Source organism: Pongo pygmaeus, chromosome 10, assembly GCF_028885625.2.
Source record: "Pongo pygmaeus isolate AG05252 chromosome 10, NHGRI_mPonPyg2-v2.0_pri, whole genome shotgun sequence".
Classification (NCBI taxonomy): Eukaryota; Metazoa; Chordata; class Mammalia; order Primates; family Hominidae; genus Pongo; species Pongo pygmaeus.
The window spans coordinates 126427308-126444531 of NC_072383.2; positions in this window are offsets into that span (position 1 = coordinate 126427308).

The following is a 17224-nucleotide window of genomic DNA, read 5'->3' on the forward strand; positions in this document are numbered from 1 at the left end:
AAGCAATTCTCCTGCCTCAGCCTCCAGAGTAGCTGGGATTACAGGCATGCACCACCACACACAGCTAATTTTTTTATTTTTGGTAGAGATGGGGTTTCCCCATGTTGGCCAGGCTGGTCTTGAACTCCTGACCTCAGGTGACTCACCTGCCTCGGCCTCCCAAAGTGCTGGGATTACAGGCGTGAGCCACCGCGGCCGGCCTGTACTTTTCACACTAAGTAAAACAAAATGTAGTTACAGGATCCCGCCCACAATATCACATTACATTGAGTTTTTATGTCTCCTTGGGCTCTTCCCATCTGTGATTGTTTCTGACTTGCCTCTTTGATGAATTCACAATATTGAGTGGTACTGACGAGGAATTTTCTACAAGGTCCTTCTATTGGAATTTGTCAGGTAGGTGTGCCAGTGTGTGTATGCATGCATGTGTGTGCTTTCATTTTTAACTAGGGTTATGGGCTTTTGGGGGAATACCTCGAAAGTAAAATGTCATTTTCAAAGCATCATATCAGGGTACATGATTTATCACTGTTGGTGTTGGCAGTGATCCCTGGCTGAGGTGGTGTTTCTCAAGCATCTCCACTGTAGAGTGACTCTTTTTTCCCCTTTGTGTACTATACTCTATGAAAGGAACTCACCGTGCACAGCCCACATTTTCTTGGTGGGGAGGGGTTAGGTATGAGCTCCTTCTTCAAGGGTAGAATATTTACATAAATTATTTGAAATTCCTTCATAGGAAAATGTTGTCTCTTTTCCAACATTTAATTGTGTATTCAACAATTCATTTATATCAGTATGGACCCATGAATACCTAGTATATGCTTTGAGTTATAATACAAGATGTCTTTATTTAGCTGGTCAATATTTCTTTTTTAAATGATTGCAGCTTTGGCCACGGGGAGCTCTTTCACTTAGCTCCTGTCTCTCTTTCACATATTTCCATCAATGTACGTTTTTGAACGCATTCTTACTTTATAGTACTATAAGATGTGTGTTCCTCTTGTATATTTCCTGTCCCATCCTAGGATCATCCATTTCTCCTAGGAGACCTAGTTTCTTCTACTGGAGAATATTAGAAACCAAGATCTGGGAATTGGGTTTGTGCTTTGTTGCCCGGTGTTGTTTCTTTTAGGTTCTTGTAGCTGACGGAAAGGAAATATACACGTGTATACTAGCCCCTACATCCACATAACTATAAATATTTCTGCGTGTAACCATCTGCATCTGCATTAAGTTCAACATGAATTTCTCAGGGTGTCTCCAATTGTAATCAATTCACATGTGGATTGTTTCACCTCTTCCTCTGCTTATCTCTAAAGTCCCACTCTGAGCCATTTGCTTAGTTTAATTGTTCTGTGTTAGAATACACATTGGCAGTATCAGAATAGTTAATGCAAAACACATACTTTTTTTGTTTTTGAGACAGAGTCTCGCTCTGTCACCCAAACTGGAGTGCAGTGGCACAATCTCAGCTCACTGCAACCTCTGCCTCCTATTAGAGACAAACTGCCACCAAAAAACTTCTTGCTACTGCCGACACTTCCCCCAACCCTCTCGGTGCTGCCCACCCCTCCCCATTATGCTTTGCAACTCTTTTCTGTGCCGCCAACTCTTCCCCCTGAGCCGCTTTACATTTCTAAGCCCTTATGTAGGCACCATGGTGAAGCCAGCAGACTTCATTTATCAGAACTTGCTGCGATAAGCAAACCCCAATTACAAACCATCCAGACTGCACAGGGGAAGGTTGTGGGAAGCATAAATAAACTTTAGCTACATCCACCTATAAGTTCCTTCATCTAGCTACTACCATAAATGTCACAAGGTGATATATGGCAAAGTTAACCAATAAACGACCCCAGGGTCTCTCTCCCCCATATAAACCCCTCATTTTGTAAGCTCAGGGCTGCATCTTTTGTCTGCAGTGGAGCAGCTGGCAGGTTCAATAAACTTACTCACCTGACTTTGGGTCTATTATTCTTCTCTCAGCTGACCTTACACCTCCTGGGTTCAAGCGATTCTCCTGCCTGAACCTCCTGAGTAGCTGGGACTACATGTGCATGCCACTGACAGGTGAAGCCAGCTGGACTTCCTGGGTCGAGTGGGGACTTGGAGAGCTTTTCTGTCTTACAAGAGGATTTTAAAGTGCACCAATAGGTGCTCTGTAAAATGCACCCAATCAGCAGGATCCTAAAAGTAGCCAGTCTCAGGGAGGACTGAAAAAAGGGTACTCTGACAGGACAAAAATGGAACATGGAGGGAACAAATAAGGGAATAAAACTGGCCACCCCAGCCAGCAGCGGCAACCCGTTTGGGACCCCTTCCACACTGTGGAAACTTTGTTCTTTTGCTCTTCACAATAAACCTTGCTACTGCTCACTGTTTGGGTCCGTGCCATCTTTAAGGGCTATAACACTCACCACAAAGGTCCACGGCTTCATTCTTAAAGTCAGCGAGACCACAAACTCACCGGAAGGAACCAACTCCGGACACATCTTGGGGGCTCGTCTGGGATATCGCCACGTGGTGAGTACCATTGGACCCCTTTCGCTTGCTATTCTGTCCTATTTTTCCTTAGAATTAGGGGGCTAAACACCGGGCACCTGTCAACCAGTTAAAAGTGACTAGTGCGGCCACCGGGCTAAAGACATGGGTGTCAGGCTTTCTAGGGAAGGGCTCTCTAACAACCCCCAACTCTTCAGAGTCAGGAGCATTGGGTTGCCTAGAATCAGCTTCTGCTTTTCCTGCACTTCTAGGCTGAGCCAAGGGTCAAAAGAGAGGAAAGCCATTCAGCCCCAGGGTCCTGACAAAAAGTTGGTTGACCCTGCAGCCATGAGTGGAACTCTTAAAGTTAAGTCACCCAAGCGAGATTTGCCCATCTGTCCTATCTATCCTGACCCTTGTCTCCTGGGTCCTAATGCCTGTCAGACAAAATTCCTCTTGCATCTCTTCTCCCAGGCTAGTCCTGCTTCTAAAAACCACTCCCTGTCCCTGGTGCTCTTCTAGTTTCCCCTATAAGGATGATTTCTAATATAAATTTCAGGACTCTGTTCCCTTCTTTAGGCACTTGGGTTCACCAATCAGAAAGACATAATTTTTGCCCAAAGCCCATCGGGGCAACTATCTGGAATTTTAGGATCCCTCCTCAGACTAGCAGGTTTAACAAAGGCTGTTCCCAAAGCTAGGATATGGGGAGCCTCAGAAATCATAGACTCCAAAATTAGGGGGATATCCTTCCTATACATATGACGAGAAGTGAGGACAAAATGTGTCACTCTTCCAACAATGAAGATCCCTTCCCTCCCTCAGGGTATGGCCTTCCACTCCATTTTGAGGCATATCATCTTTATAGGACAAGGGTAAAGTCCCAATACCAACAGGAGAAAATGCTTAGAACTCTAACAGGTTTTCGAGAATGTGTTGGTAAGGGTCACTAAATCTGATCTTTCTCAGTCCTCTTTGTGGTCTAAGATGAAAGGCAAGGGTGCAGGTTTTAGAGAAGGCATCAGTAAGGGTCACTATATCTGATCTTTCTCAGTCCTCTTTGTGGTCTAAGATGAAAGGCAAGGGTGCAGGTTTTAGAGAAGACATCAGTAAGGGCCACTAAATCCAACCTTCCTCAGTCTTCTTTGTGGGCTAGGCAGAAAACTAGTGTTTCCACTGCTGCTTCGGTGAGCGCAACTATTCCAAACAGCAGGGTCCAGGGACCATTGCGGGTTCTTGGGCAGGGGGAAAAAAAAAACCAAAACCATGGGTGGTTTTTTCTTTCAGATGGGCAACACTCAGGCATCAACAGGCTCACCCTTGAAATATATCCTAAGCCACTGGGACAAATTTGACCTGCAAACCCTGAAAAAGAAGCAGCTTTTTTTTTCTGCACTGTGGCCTGGTCCCAATATTCTCTCTGATGGGGAAGAATGGCCACCTGAGGGAAGTATAAATTACAGTACTATCCTGCAGCTTGACCTTTTCTGTAAGAGGGAAGGCAAATGGAGTGAAATACCTTATGTCCAAGCTTTCTTTTCATTGAAGGATAATCCACAACTATGCAAAGCTTGCAATCTACATTCCACAGGAGGGCCTCTCAGCTTACTCCCATATCCTAGCCTCCCTACAGCTCCCCTTCCTATTAATGGTAAGCCTCCTCTAATCTCCCCCACCCAGAAGGAAACATGCAAAGAAATCTCCAAGGCACCACAACCCTACCCCCCGCCGGGTTATTAGTTATGTCCCCTTCAAGCTGTAGGGGGAGGGGAATTTGGCCCAACCTGGGAACATGTCCCCTTTTCCCTCTCTGATTTAAAGCAGATAAAAGTAGACCTGGGGAAGTTTTCAGGTGATCCTAATAGGTACATAGATGTCCTACAGGGTCTGGGGCAAACCTTCGATCTCACTTGGAGAGATGTCATACTATTGTTAGATCAAACCCTGGCCTTTAATTAAAAGAATGCGGCTTTAGCTGCAGGCCAAGAGTTTGGAGATACCTGGTGTCTTAGTCAAGTAAATGATAGAATGACAGCCGAAGAAAAGGACAAATTCCCTACTGGTCAGCAAGCTGTCCCCAGTATGGATCCCCACTGGGACCTCGTCTCAGATCATGAGGACTGGAGTTGCAAACATCTGTTGACCTGTGTTCCAGAAGAACTGAGGAGAATTAGGGAAAAGCCCATGAATTATTCAATGATGTCTACCATAACTCAGAAAGGAAGAAAATCCTTCTGCCTTCCTCAAGAGGCTGCGGAAGGCCTTAAGAAAATATACTCCCCTGTCACCCAATTCCCTCGAGGGCCAATTGATCCTAAAAGATAAGTTTATTACCCAATCAGCTGCAGATACAAGGAGAAAGCTCCAAAAGCCAGCCCTGGGCCTGGAACAAAATTTGGAGGCATTATTAAACCTGGCAATCTCAGTGTTCTATAATAGGGACCAAGAAGAATAGGCCAAAAAGGAAAAGTGAGATAAGAGAAAGGCTGCAGCGTTACTCATGGCCCTCAGACAAACAAACCTTGATGGTTCAGAGAGGACAGAAAATGGAGCAGGCCAATCAACCAGTAGGGCTTGTTATCAGTGTGGTTTGTAAGGACATCTTAAAAAAGATTGTCCAATGAGAAACAAGCCCATGTCCACTATGCCAAGGCAATCACCGGAAGGCACACTGCCCCAGAGGACAAAGGTTCTCTGGGCCAGAAGCTCCCAACCAGATGATCCAACGACAGGACTGAGGGTTCCCGGGGCAAACGCCAGCTCATGTCATCACCCTCACTGAGCCCCGGGCAAGTTTAACCATTGAGGGCCCGAAAATTGACTTCTTCCTGAACACTGGCATGGCCTTCTCAGTGTTAATCTCCTGCCCTGGACGGTTGTCCTCAAGGTCAGTTACCATCTGAGGAATCCTGGGACAGCCTGTAACCAGGTATTTCTCCCACCTCCTCAGTTGTAATTGAGAGACTAGTCTTTTCACGTGCCTTTCTTGTTATGCCTAAAAGTCCCACACCCTTATTAGGGGTAGACATATTAACCAAAGCTGAAACTATTATCTACATCAATATGGGGAACAAGTTGCCCATTTGTTGTCCCCTATTTGAGGAGGGAATCAACCCTGAAGTCTGCGCATTGGAAGGACAATTCGGAAGGGCAAAAAATGCCCACCCAGTTCAAATCAGGCTAAGAGACCCCACCACTTTTCCTTATTAAAGGCAATATCCCTTAAGGCCTGAAGCTCATAAAGGATTACACAACATTGTTAGACATTTAAAAGCTCAAGGCTTATTAAGAAAATGCATCAGTCCCTGCAACACCCCATTTCTAGGAGTACAAAAACTGAATGGTCAGTGGAGACTAATGCAAGATCTCAGACTCATCAATGAGGCAGTAATTCCTCTATATCCAGTTGTACCCAACCCCTACACCCTGCTCTCTCAAATACCAGAAGAAGCAGAATGGTTCACTGTTCTGGACCTCAAGGATGCCTTCTTCTGAATTCCCCTGCACTCTGACTCCCAGTTTCTCTTTGTGTTTGAGGATCCCACAGACCACACATCCCAACTTACATGGACAGTCTTGCCTAAGGGTTTAGCAATAGCCCTCATCTGTTGGTCATGCTCGATTGGTTCCCCATCCTCTGGGAGAAAAACGGCAGGGTTGAGGGCCACACATGTGTGTATTTGAAGTATCAGTCCCTCAAGGAGTAGCTAAGCAGGTGGTTGTCTGATAGCCTGGACCATTGGTCAGGCACTGGTCCAAGATCTAGGCCACTTCTCAAGTCCAGGCACTCTGATCCTTCAGTATGTGAATGATTTACTTTTGGCTACCAGTTCGGAAGCCTCATGCCAGCAGGCTACTTTAGATCTCTTGAACTTTCTAACTAATCAAGGGTACAAAGTGTCTAAATTGAAGGCCCAGCTCTGCCTGCAACAAGTCAAATATCTAGGCCTAATCTTAGTCAGAGGAACCAGGGCCCTCAGCAAGGAACAAATACAGCCTATACTGGCTTGTCCAAACCCTAAGACATTAAAAGAGTTGTGGGGGTTCCTTGGGATCACCAGCTTTTGCCGACTATGGATCCCTGGATACAGTGAGATGGCCGGGCCACTCTATACTCTAATCAAAGAGACCCAGAGAGCAAATACTCATCTAGTAGAATGGGAATCAGAGGCAGAAACAGCTTTCAAAACCTTAAAGCAGGCCCTAGTTACAAGCTCCAGCCTGAAGCCTTCCCACGAAACAAAACTTCTCTTTATCCGTCACAGAGAGAGTGGGAATAGCTCTTGGAGTCCTTTCTCAGACTCATGGGACAACCCCACAACCAGTGGCATACGTAAGTAAGGAAATTTATGAAGTAGCAAAAGGTTGGCCTCACTGTTTACAGGTAGTTGCAGCAGTGGCCATCTTAATATCAGAGGCTATCAAAATAACACAAGGAAAGGATCTCACCGTCTGGACTACTCATGATGTAAATGGCATACTAGGTGCCAAAGGAAGTTTATGGCTATCAGACAACCACCTGCTTAGCTACTCCTTGAGGGACTGATACTTCAAATACACACGTGTGTGGCCCTCAACCCTGCCGTTTTTCTCCCAGAGGATGGGGAACCAATCGAGCATGACTGCCAACAAATTGTAGCCCAGACTTATGCCACCCAAGAGGATCTCATAGAAGTCCCCTTAGCTCATCTTGACCTTAACCTGTACTCCAGTGGAAGTTCATTTGTGGAGAATGGGATATGAAGGGCAGGTTATGCCGTAGTTAGTGATGTAACGGTACTTAAAGTAAGCTTCTTCCCCCAGGGACCAACACTCAGTTAGCAGAACTAGCAGCGCTTACCTGAGCCTTAGAACTGGGAAAAGGAAAAAGAATAAATGTGTATACAGATAGAAAGTATGCTTATCTAATACTCCATGCCCGTGCTGCAATATGGAAAGAAAGGGAGTTCCTAACCTCTGGTGGAGCCCCCATTAAATACCATAAGGAAATTGTGGAGTTATTGCACACAGCGCAAAAACCCAAGGAAGTGGCAGTCTTACACTGCCAAAGCCATCAAAAAAGTGTAGGAGGAAAGGCAGAAGGAAACTGTAGGGCAGACACTGAGGCCAAAGTTGCTGCCAGGCAGAACCTCCCATTAGAAATACCCATTAGGACCCTTGGTATGGAACAACCCTCTCCAAGAGATTAAGCCCCAGTATTCCCTGACCAAAACAGAATGGGGACTTTCACAGGGGCATAGTTTTCTCCCCTCGGGTTGGTTAATGACAGAAGAAGGAAAGGTACTTATACCTGAAGCCAGCCAGTGGAAAATAGTTAAGACCCTCCACCAAACTTTTTATATGGATATTAAAAGCACTCATCAAATGGCCAAATCCTTGTTTACAGGGCCAAATCTCCTCCAGACCATAGGACAAGTAGTCAAAGCCTGTGAGGTGTGCCAAAGGAATAATCCCTTGGTCCATCATAGGGCCCCTCTGGGGGAACAAAGAATAGGGCACTATCCCGAAGAGGACTGGCAGTTAGACTTCACCCATGTGCCTAATTCAAGGGGATTTCAATACTTGTTTGTTTGTGTTGATACCTTTATAAATTGGATAGAAGCCTTCGCCTGCAAGACAGAGAAGTCTCAGGAAGTGGTTAAAGTCCTAATTCATGAAATAATTCCTAGATTTGGGCTTCCCCAAAGCTTACAGAGTGACAATGGTCCATTTTTTAAAGCCACAATAACTCAGGGAAATTCCAGGGCGCTAGGGATACAATATCACCTTCACTACACCTGGAGGCCACAATCCTCAGAGAAGGTCTAGAAAGCAAACGAAACACTCAAGAGGCACTAAAGGAAACTAAGACAAGAAACTCATCTCCCGTGGCCCACTCTCTTGCCCATGGCCTTGTTGAGAATCCGAAATTCTCCTCACAAAATGGGGCTCAGTCCATATGAAATGCTATATGGGCGACTTTTTCTCACCAATGACCTCTTACTTTATCAGGAAATGGCCAACTTCTTCAAAGATACAACTTCTTTGGCAAAATATCAGCAAAACCTTAAAAACCCACCTGAAGGATGTCAAACACAAACTGGTATTTTCTCCAATGGGAAAAATAGAACACAAGGAGACACTCAGTTTGCTCCCAACACCCCTTTCCAGCCGTTCACCGCAGCTACCTTGGCAAGTACTCTAGGAGTATGGGAAAATGAAAACAACAAATTCACACACTTTTTTAACATACACAACAACCAGTTCTGTCTACCCAGCCAAGGTATACTCTTCTTATGTGAAACTTCAACCTATATCTGCCTCCCCACCAACTGGACAGGCACCTGCACCTTAGTCTTCCTAAGTTCCAACATTGACATTGCCCCAGGAAATTAGACCCTATCAGTGCCCCTCAAAGCTCAAGTTCATCAGCACAGGGCCATACGACTAATACGCCTACTTACAGGGTTAGGAATGGCCACTGCTACAGGAACCAGAATAGCCAGTTTATCTGCTTCATTATCCTACTACCACACACTCTCAAAGGACTTCTCAGACAGTTTGCAAGAAATAACAAAATCTATCCTTATTCTACAATCCCAAATAGATTCTTTGGCAGCAGTGACTCTCCAAAACCATCGAGGCCTAGACCTCCTCACTGCTAAGAAAGGAGAACTTTGTACCTTCTTAGGGGAAGAGTGTTGTTTTTACACTAAGTCAGGGATAATAGGAGACGCTGTCCAGCATTTATAGGAAAAGTCTTCTGAAATCAGACAACACCTTTCAAACTCTTATACCAACCTCCGGAGTTGGGTGACATGGCTTCTCCCCTTTCTAGGTCCTGTGACAGCCATCTTGCTATTACTCACCTTTGGGCCCTGTATTTTTAACCTCCTTGTCAATTTTGTTTCCTTCAGGATCAAGGCCATCAAGCTACAGATGTTCCTACAAATGGAACCCCAAATGAGCTCAACTCACAACTTCTACCAAAGACCCCTGGATCAACCCACTGGCCCTTTGACTGGCCTAGAGAGTTCCCCTCTGGAGGACACTACAACTGCAGGGCCCCTTCTTCATCCCTATCCAGCAGAAAGTAGCTAGAGCAGTCATCACCCAATTCCCAATAGCAGTTGGGGTGTCCTGTTTAGAGGGGTGATTGAGAGGTGGAGCCAGCTGGACTTCCTGGGTCAAGTGGGGGCTTGGAAATCTTTTCTGTCTTAGAAGAAGATTGTAAAATGCACCAATCAGTGCTCTGTAACTAGCAAGAGAATTGAAAAATGCACAATCAGCGCTCTGTAAAACACACCAAACATCAGGATCCCAAAAGTAGCCAATCTCAGGGAGGATTGAAAAAAGGGCACTCTGACAGGACAAAAACGGAACATGAGAGGGGACAAATAAGGGAATAAAACCTGGCTACCCCAGCCAGCAGTGGCAACCTGCTTGGGTCCCCTTCCACACTGTGGAAGCTTTGTTCTTTCGCTCTTCACAATAAACCTTGCTACTGCTCACTCTCTGGGCCTGTGCCACCTTTAAGAGCTGTAACACTCACTGCAAAGGCCTGCGGCTTCATTCTTCATTCACTGGAAGCAACCAACTTGGGACACACCACCATGCCTGGTTAATTTTTTGTATTTTCAGTAGAGATGGGGTTTCACTGTGTTAGCCAGGATGGTCTTGATCTCTTGACCTCATGATCTGCCTGCCTCTGCCTCCCAAAGTGCTGGGATTACAGGCGTGAGCCACTACATTCGGTGAACACATACATTTTCGACAGAAGAGCAAGAGAGCATAGAACCCAGAATAGCAGTGGCATATAGGCCCCGTTTTGCGGGAGTCAAATAACTTAATTCTTAGCACAATCCTGTAAGATGAATTCTGTTATAATCCCACTCTCTAGATAAAGAATTCAAGGCACCAAGAGTTTAGTTCATGAGCAGTAAGAGATTTGGGCCCAAGTGTTTTCGTGTCAAAGCTTATGCTTGGCATAATTTTTTGATAAAGAGCCAGATGGTAAATATTTTGGAATATTAGTGTTCAAATAGTCTGTGTCACAACTAGTGCCTCTGATGTTGTAACATAAAAGCAGCCATAGCCAATGTATAAAAGAATAGCTGTCAACTTAAATGCCCATCAATGATAGATTGGATAAAGACAATGGGGTACATATACACTATGGCATACTATGCAGCCGTGAAAAACAATGAGATCATATCCTTTGCAGGAACATGGCTGGAGCTGGAGGTCATTATCCTTAGCAAACAAACACAAGAACAGAAAACCAAATATTGCATGTTTTCACTTATAAGTGGGAGCTAAATGATGAGAACACATGGATACACAGAGGGGAACAGCACACACTGGGGCCTATTGGAGGGTGGAGGGTGGGAGGGGGGAGAGAATCAGGAAAAATAACTAACAGGTAGTAAGCTTAGTACCTGGGTGATAAAATAATCTGTATAACAAACCCCTATGACACATGTATACCTATGTAACAAACTGGCACATGTAACCCTGAACTTAAAAGTTAAGAAAAATGAATGGGGTGTGTATGTGTTCTAATAAAACTTTACTTGTAAAAACTGGTGAAGGCCAGAATCTGGGTTGTCACATGGGGCAGGAAAAGATGAGGACTGAGGAAAAGAGGAAGAAGTCAAGACAGAGGAGTAAGGGAGGAATGTGAATAAGTTCCAAAGATATATTTCAAGCGTGTTTAGTATTTTGTTCTTAATTTGCTCCTCCAGCAACAATTTATGTTTATTTATTTATTTTTAGACTAGTCAAGTGGAGTAGTGGAAGAAGGGAAAGAGTAGAACAAGGAGGTTGATCTGTAACTGACTGTGAACAGTCGATTGAGATAACTCGCTACCTTAGGACCAGCCCAGCAGGAATTTTTTAACTGGGCAGGATGGTGATAGGGGAGGTGTATTTTGTCAATCTTTAGCATCATAAGCTCAGAGAAAACATTTCTGTAGAGATGCAAATGGCCCCAAAGAATGAAGATGTTGGAATTTGGAACCATTTCAAGCCAATGGATAGTGATTTCTATTTTCAGGTTTTTTGTTTTGTTTTGTTTTTTGAGACAGAGTCTTGTTCTGTTACCCAGGCTGGAGTGCAGTGGTGTGATCTTGGCTCCCTGCAACCTCCACATCCTGGGTTCAAAAGATTCTGATTCCTCAACCTCCCAAGTAGCTGGGATTACAGCCATGTGCCACTGCGCCTGGCTAATTTTTTTTGTATTTTTGGTAGAGACGGGGTTTCACTATGTTGGCCAGGCTGGTCTCAAACTCCTGGCCTCAGGTTATCTGCCTGCCTCGGCCTCCCAAAGTGCTAGGATTAGAGAGGTGGGCCACCGCTCCTGGCTGTTTTGCCTTTTAAATAATCAACAATGATTTAATAGTCAATTGGTGAATCCTTCCTCAATCCCTGGCTGAAAGGTGGGTGACTACTCTCTCTCTCCCAACCCTCTTTTGCATTTGCAAAATTGTGGCAGGGAAGAGGCTTGGGAAGTAAGCTCATTTGCCTCCTTGCCACTGGATTAGCAAACAATGTCCCCATCTTCCCCGTGACAATATCGGGTAGATTGGAGGCAAGTGTAATAGGCACATTTCACGGAGGAGAAAGCTGTGACCCATCCAGTTTGGATAAATGCCCTGTGGTTGGCGGGTCCAAAGCTCACAGGCTTAGCTTGATATTTTAAACCCAAATTCCTAAATATATTGGTCCTTTGGCCAAAGCTGACCCTTAAATATATTTAGTTTGGCCTGAAAAACATTTTTATAAAAGAAAATTCAGCTGTTTATATATTTTTAAAGATTTCACTTAAAAGGCTAGATTTCTGTTGACGAATCAGGAGAGTTGGCATTCTGGGTGTTAGAGCCATTACCCCCAAGGCGAGGTTGGTGATGAAATATGAGGAGTGGGAAGACCGTGGGGCTCAGGGCTTGTCTTCTAGGCTGCTTCTTTTAGAAACTGCTCTCATGTGTTTACTTAGTTCAAACACCCCATCAAGAAACAAGTTGGCCCAGATTAGAACAGTGTGCTTGCAGCTTCTTGGTTGCTAACATTGCCACAAAACAAATTACAGCAACAAAAATTTCCTTTTATAATAGTACTTCCATAACTGGTATTGCAGAGAGTCTATAACGAGAGATACGGTATAAATACCCTGGGGCCATGGAAGAGATAGATGAAGAAGAAAAGAAAAAAAGCTTTCCAAACACTCTCATAAATAAGTGATTTTTGTTGTTGTTGTTGTTGTTTTGCTTTGACTTTAGAAATAGTTATCAGCTCACAAAATCAAGCATTTTTGAGACAATGAATCTCTCAGCATGGGGGCTAATGAGAGAACAGATAACTGCCTGGGGCTGAATATCTGATTTTTCGGGGAGAAGAAAAGCTGAAATGAGGGGATAAAGTGCCTATTCTGTTGTGTAAACAGAAAGTGAATTAGAGAGGAACATGTTTATATCCTATAAAGTCTAACAGCCACTTAAGTGGATGGTATTATTTGAGAAGACAGAGTTTGCTGCTAATGGCCACTCCACTCATCTCCCAGCTTGGCAGCTGCTTAGGCTTAAAAAGCTATGAAAGAACAGGAACAGAGTCATGCTTAGTGAGTGGACTGAGCACGGGGGGTGATTCTGATCCTCTGTGAGAGACAGCGGGTGATTGGGAATAGCCCATGGTTAGAAATTGAGTATATAGGAATCGATGATAGTAGCTAATGTTTTTCCAAGAGCTGATGACATACCAGAGACTACTCCAAACAACATTTTGCAAGAATCAACTAAATTTTTAAAACAGTCCTACTGATGCAGGATTTTTCTCGGCCCCTTTGCTGGACTCGTAGCAGGGGGCACCCCAACTGCTCAGCCTGCCATGCTCAGCCCCTGGTGGGAGGGAACATGCAAGGGCATGAGTGCAGGGTCTGGTGGGCTGTCCAGAGTGCTGACACAGGAGCAAACTACATGTGGGGCCCGTGGCCAGACAGGGCATATCACCCCCAGGGGAAGGTGGCAGGGCCCAGGCAGGGGTGCTCATGACCCAGAAGCCCCAGAGGAGGTGTTACAGTGTGCTAATGAGCACTTTTAGTTCCACCGCCTTCCTACAGCTCAACAAATGGTGGCGTGTTAGCAGCTCAGCCAGCCTCTTGCCCTGCTCTGACCCGTGGCTCTGGGACTGGTGTGGCTCCAGGGCTGGCTACGTCCTCCCACGGCTGCTTCTGTTGCATGCGGCAGCTGCCCTCCACTGGTGAGGGCAAAGGGCTGGTGTTACAGCCTTTCTGGGTACCCACGTTCACTGGGTCCCAAGCTCTTGTCCAACGTCCAAGAAGAATGAAGTCATGCTGACAATTGAAGGGTAGTAAAGGTGGAGAATTTTATTGAGTGATGAAACAGCTCTCAGCAGAGAGGGAACAGGAAGGTCGGGTCATCTCTCCTGAAGTCAGGTCATCTCTCTCAGTGTGTCTGAGTCTGGGGTTTTTATAGGCATAGGATAGGGGAGTGTGTGCTAACTGGTTTGTGAGTATGCAAAAAAGGTTAAAACAAAGCCACCAGTCAGAGGTGGACAGAGTGTAAAGACAGTTAGTGTAGGTATATGTGAAATAGGTGAAGGGTGGGGATCAATCCAAGGAAAGCACATCAAACAGGAGGATGGGTTCTCAATCCAGTCCATTGTTTTGACTTGTAGCTTGACCTTCAGGCTTTAAACTGTCTTTGGCTTGAAGATGGGGTTTCACCAGGAACCCGTCCCTGTCGGCCTAGGATTTCTCTTCCTCCTGCCTCTGTCACTACAAGGTGAATTCTGTAATAATCCCATGCTCTAGAGAAAGAATTCAAGGCACACAAAGTTTATGCCATGAGTTTTAAGAGATGGGGGTTAAGCAGTTTGGCATCAATGCTCATGCTTGGCATAATTTTTTAGTAGATGGCCAGAAAGTAATTTTAGAGTATTACTGACCAGATGGTCTCTCTCACAATTACCACCTCTGCTGTTATAGCATAGAAGCAGCCAACGTGTAAAGAAATGGATGTGAATGTTTTCTAATAAAACTTTATTTGTAAAAACTGATGGGAGCCAGGAGCTGGTCTGTGTACCTTAGCTTGCTAGCACCTCTTTTAAACCCGCTCTGTTCTGCCTCTCAGGAGCATACTATTCCGGGAAAAGTGGCTGCATTATGGGGTCCTGGGCCTTCAGAAACTTGTCCTATATCCTGCTGTGATGCCTCTCTGTCCATTGCTCTGTCTTTGGCCTTGATTCTTAAACTAGAAACACAAGCTAACATATGCCACTTTTCCTCAATTTTTTTCTGAAGTTGTTGTCTTTTTACAGGATTTCTAGTGAGGAGAGTTCAGTGAATACACAAGGAAAGATCTCTTTGAGAGCACATAGTTAGATGAACTTGGCTTGTAGGAATTGTCTGATGAGGGCGAGGTAAAATATTATATTTGTATTTCTAAAGGGATAAGTAGGAAGCTGGGAAAAGGGAAGGAGGAGAAAAGAAGATGAAATAATGAAACAACTATCTCCTAGTAAATTAGGGGTTCTCGGTTACAAAATGAACTAGGTTTGTTTCAATCTGTAGCTCAAACCAGTGTTTCTCAAGCTGGTTTTGCACAGTGGAATTACCAAGAGCTCTTAAAACATGTCTATTCCTGGCTCCGACCCTCTGACATTTTGCCTTAATTACTAGGACCTGAACCTGGTCACTGGGCAATTTAGAAGGTCTCCCAGGTGATTCTAATCTGCCGCACAGTTGAGGAACCACTGACGTAGACTCTTCATCTTATAACAGCCTGTCAGGGGCTTGTGGCTTCCGCTTGGGGGAAGGCAGGGTGAAGGGAAGAGACAATATCTTTGCCTCCTGAGTTTTGGGCAGTTCTAGTGCCCGGTAAATAGCACCCTAGTACCTGGCAAATAGACAGATTGGTAAGTGAATAGGTGGATGTGTCAGAGGCATTTGAACCAGAGCGACTCCATCTTGAACAGGAGCTGGGTAAAATGAGGCTGAGACTGGCTGGGCTGCCTTCCTAAGAGGTGAGGCATTCTAAGTCACAGGATGAGATAGGAGGTTGGCACAAGGTACATGTCATAAAGACCTTGCTAATAAAACAGTTTGCATTAAAGAAGCCAGACAAATCCCACCAAAACAAAGATGGCAATGATGTGACCTCTGTTTGTCCTCACTACTCATTATAGGCTAATTATAATACACTAGCATGCTAAAAGACACTCCCACCAGCACCATGACAGTTTACAAATGCCATGGCAACATCAGGAAGTTACTCTATGTGGTCTAAAAAGGGGAGGAACCTTCAGTTCTGGGAATTGTCCACCCCTTTCCCGGAAAACTCATGAATAAGACACTGCTGATATAATGGCATAAATCAGAGGAAAGTAAATAGACCAAGATGATCTTTATAAAACTGCTGCAAGTGTTAAGTGTGATTGAACAACAGCATAACACTTTCCTAACCGGTTCCCACAGGTGCATGCATTGAGCCGAGGGCTGGGAGAGCACTTTCTTGGGAGCCCCAGTTAAGGGATTCATGGTGCTCATGAGGAGCAGAGAAGCATGAGCCTCCTCGCTGACTTTTCAGGTCCTCTCGCCGCTGTCTGACTCCATCCTGGCTGAGAAGACAGTGATTTTCCTGGACGACCAAGTCACCATCGCAGAGCTGGGAGTGCAGCTCGTAGCTGGCATGTCTCTCTCCCTGCAGCCACACTGAGCAGACAAAAGGGCCATTGTCTCCACAGCCACTGCCCTGGATGTTCTTCAGTCCCCACAGCAGGTGAGTGTCCCAGGGGCCCTGCGTCCCTGGTCAGTGGAAATGACTTCTCTCTCAGTTAGCACATCCTGCGAAGGAGAGCAGGAGAGCCCTCACGCCTAGGACTGGGGATTCTTGAAGCTTCTTGCTTCTTATCCAGGCTACCCTGTCTCTAAGAAAAGTATTCAGTGGCTTACACACATTTCCTCTTATGTGCTTTTCCACCCACCACATCCCCATACGCCATTTTCTTTCCCCTGGGCTTATCTGTGCCAGGCACAGCCTGTTTCTAGACCATGACCAAAGGATCATGTGTTTTCACTTTTCTAGAACAAATTATATTTGATACCTGAAATTCTATTTCAGCAATTTAAACAAACAGAGCTTGCAAACCCCAAATATCTGAGACAGGTCTCAGTCAATTTAGGAAGTTCATTTTGCCAAGGTTAAGGACGAACCTGTGACACAGCCTCAGGAGGTCTTGACAACATGTGCCCAAGGTAGTTGGGGTACAGCTCGTTTTTATGCATTTTAGGAAGATGCGAGACATCCCTCAGTACATGTAAGATTTACATTGGTTCCATCTGGAAGGGCAGGACAACTGGAAGGTAGGGGGAGCTTCCAGGTGATAGGTAGATTTATATATATTCTGATTGGCAATTAGTTGAAAGAGTTGTTATTATCAGTAGAAAGGAATGTCTGGGTTAGGATAAGGAGTTGTGGAGATCTAGGTTTTATCATGCAGATGAAGCTGATATCATGCAGGTTGCAGGCTTTAGAGAGAATAAATTGCAAATGTTTCTTATCAAATTTAAGATTTGCGTCGATGTTAATGCTGGAGGGGCATAATGAGGTGTGTTGGATCCCCACTTCCCATCATGGCCTGAACCAGTCTTTCAGATTAAATTTTACAGTACTCTGGAGAGGAGGAAGTTCACTTAGATGCTGGAGCGATGAGTGGGAGGCCTTCGAATTTTATTTTTGGTTTAAAAGCT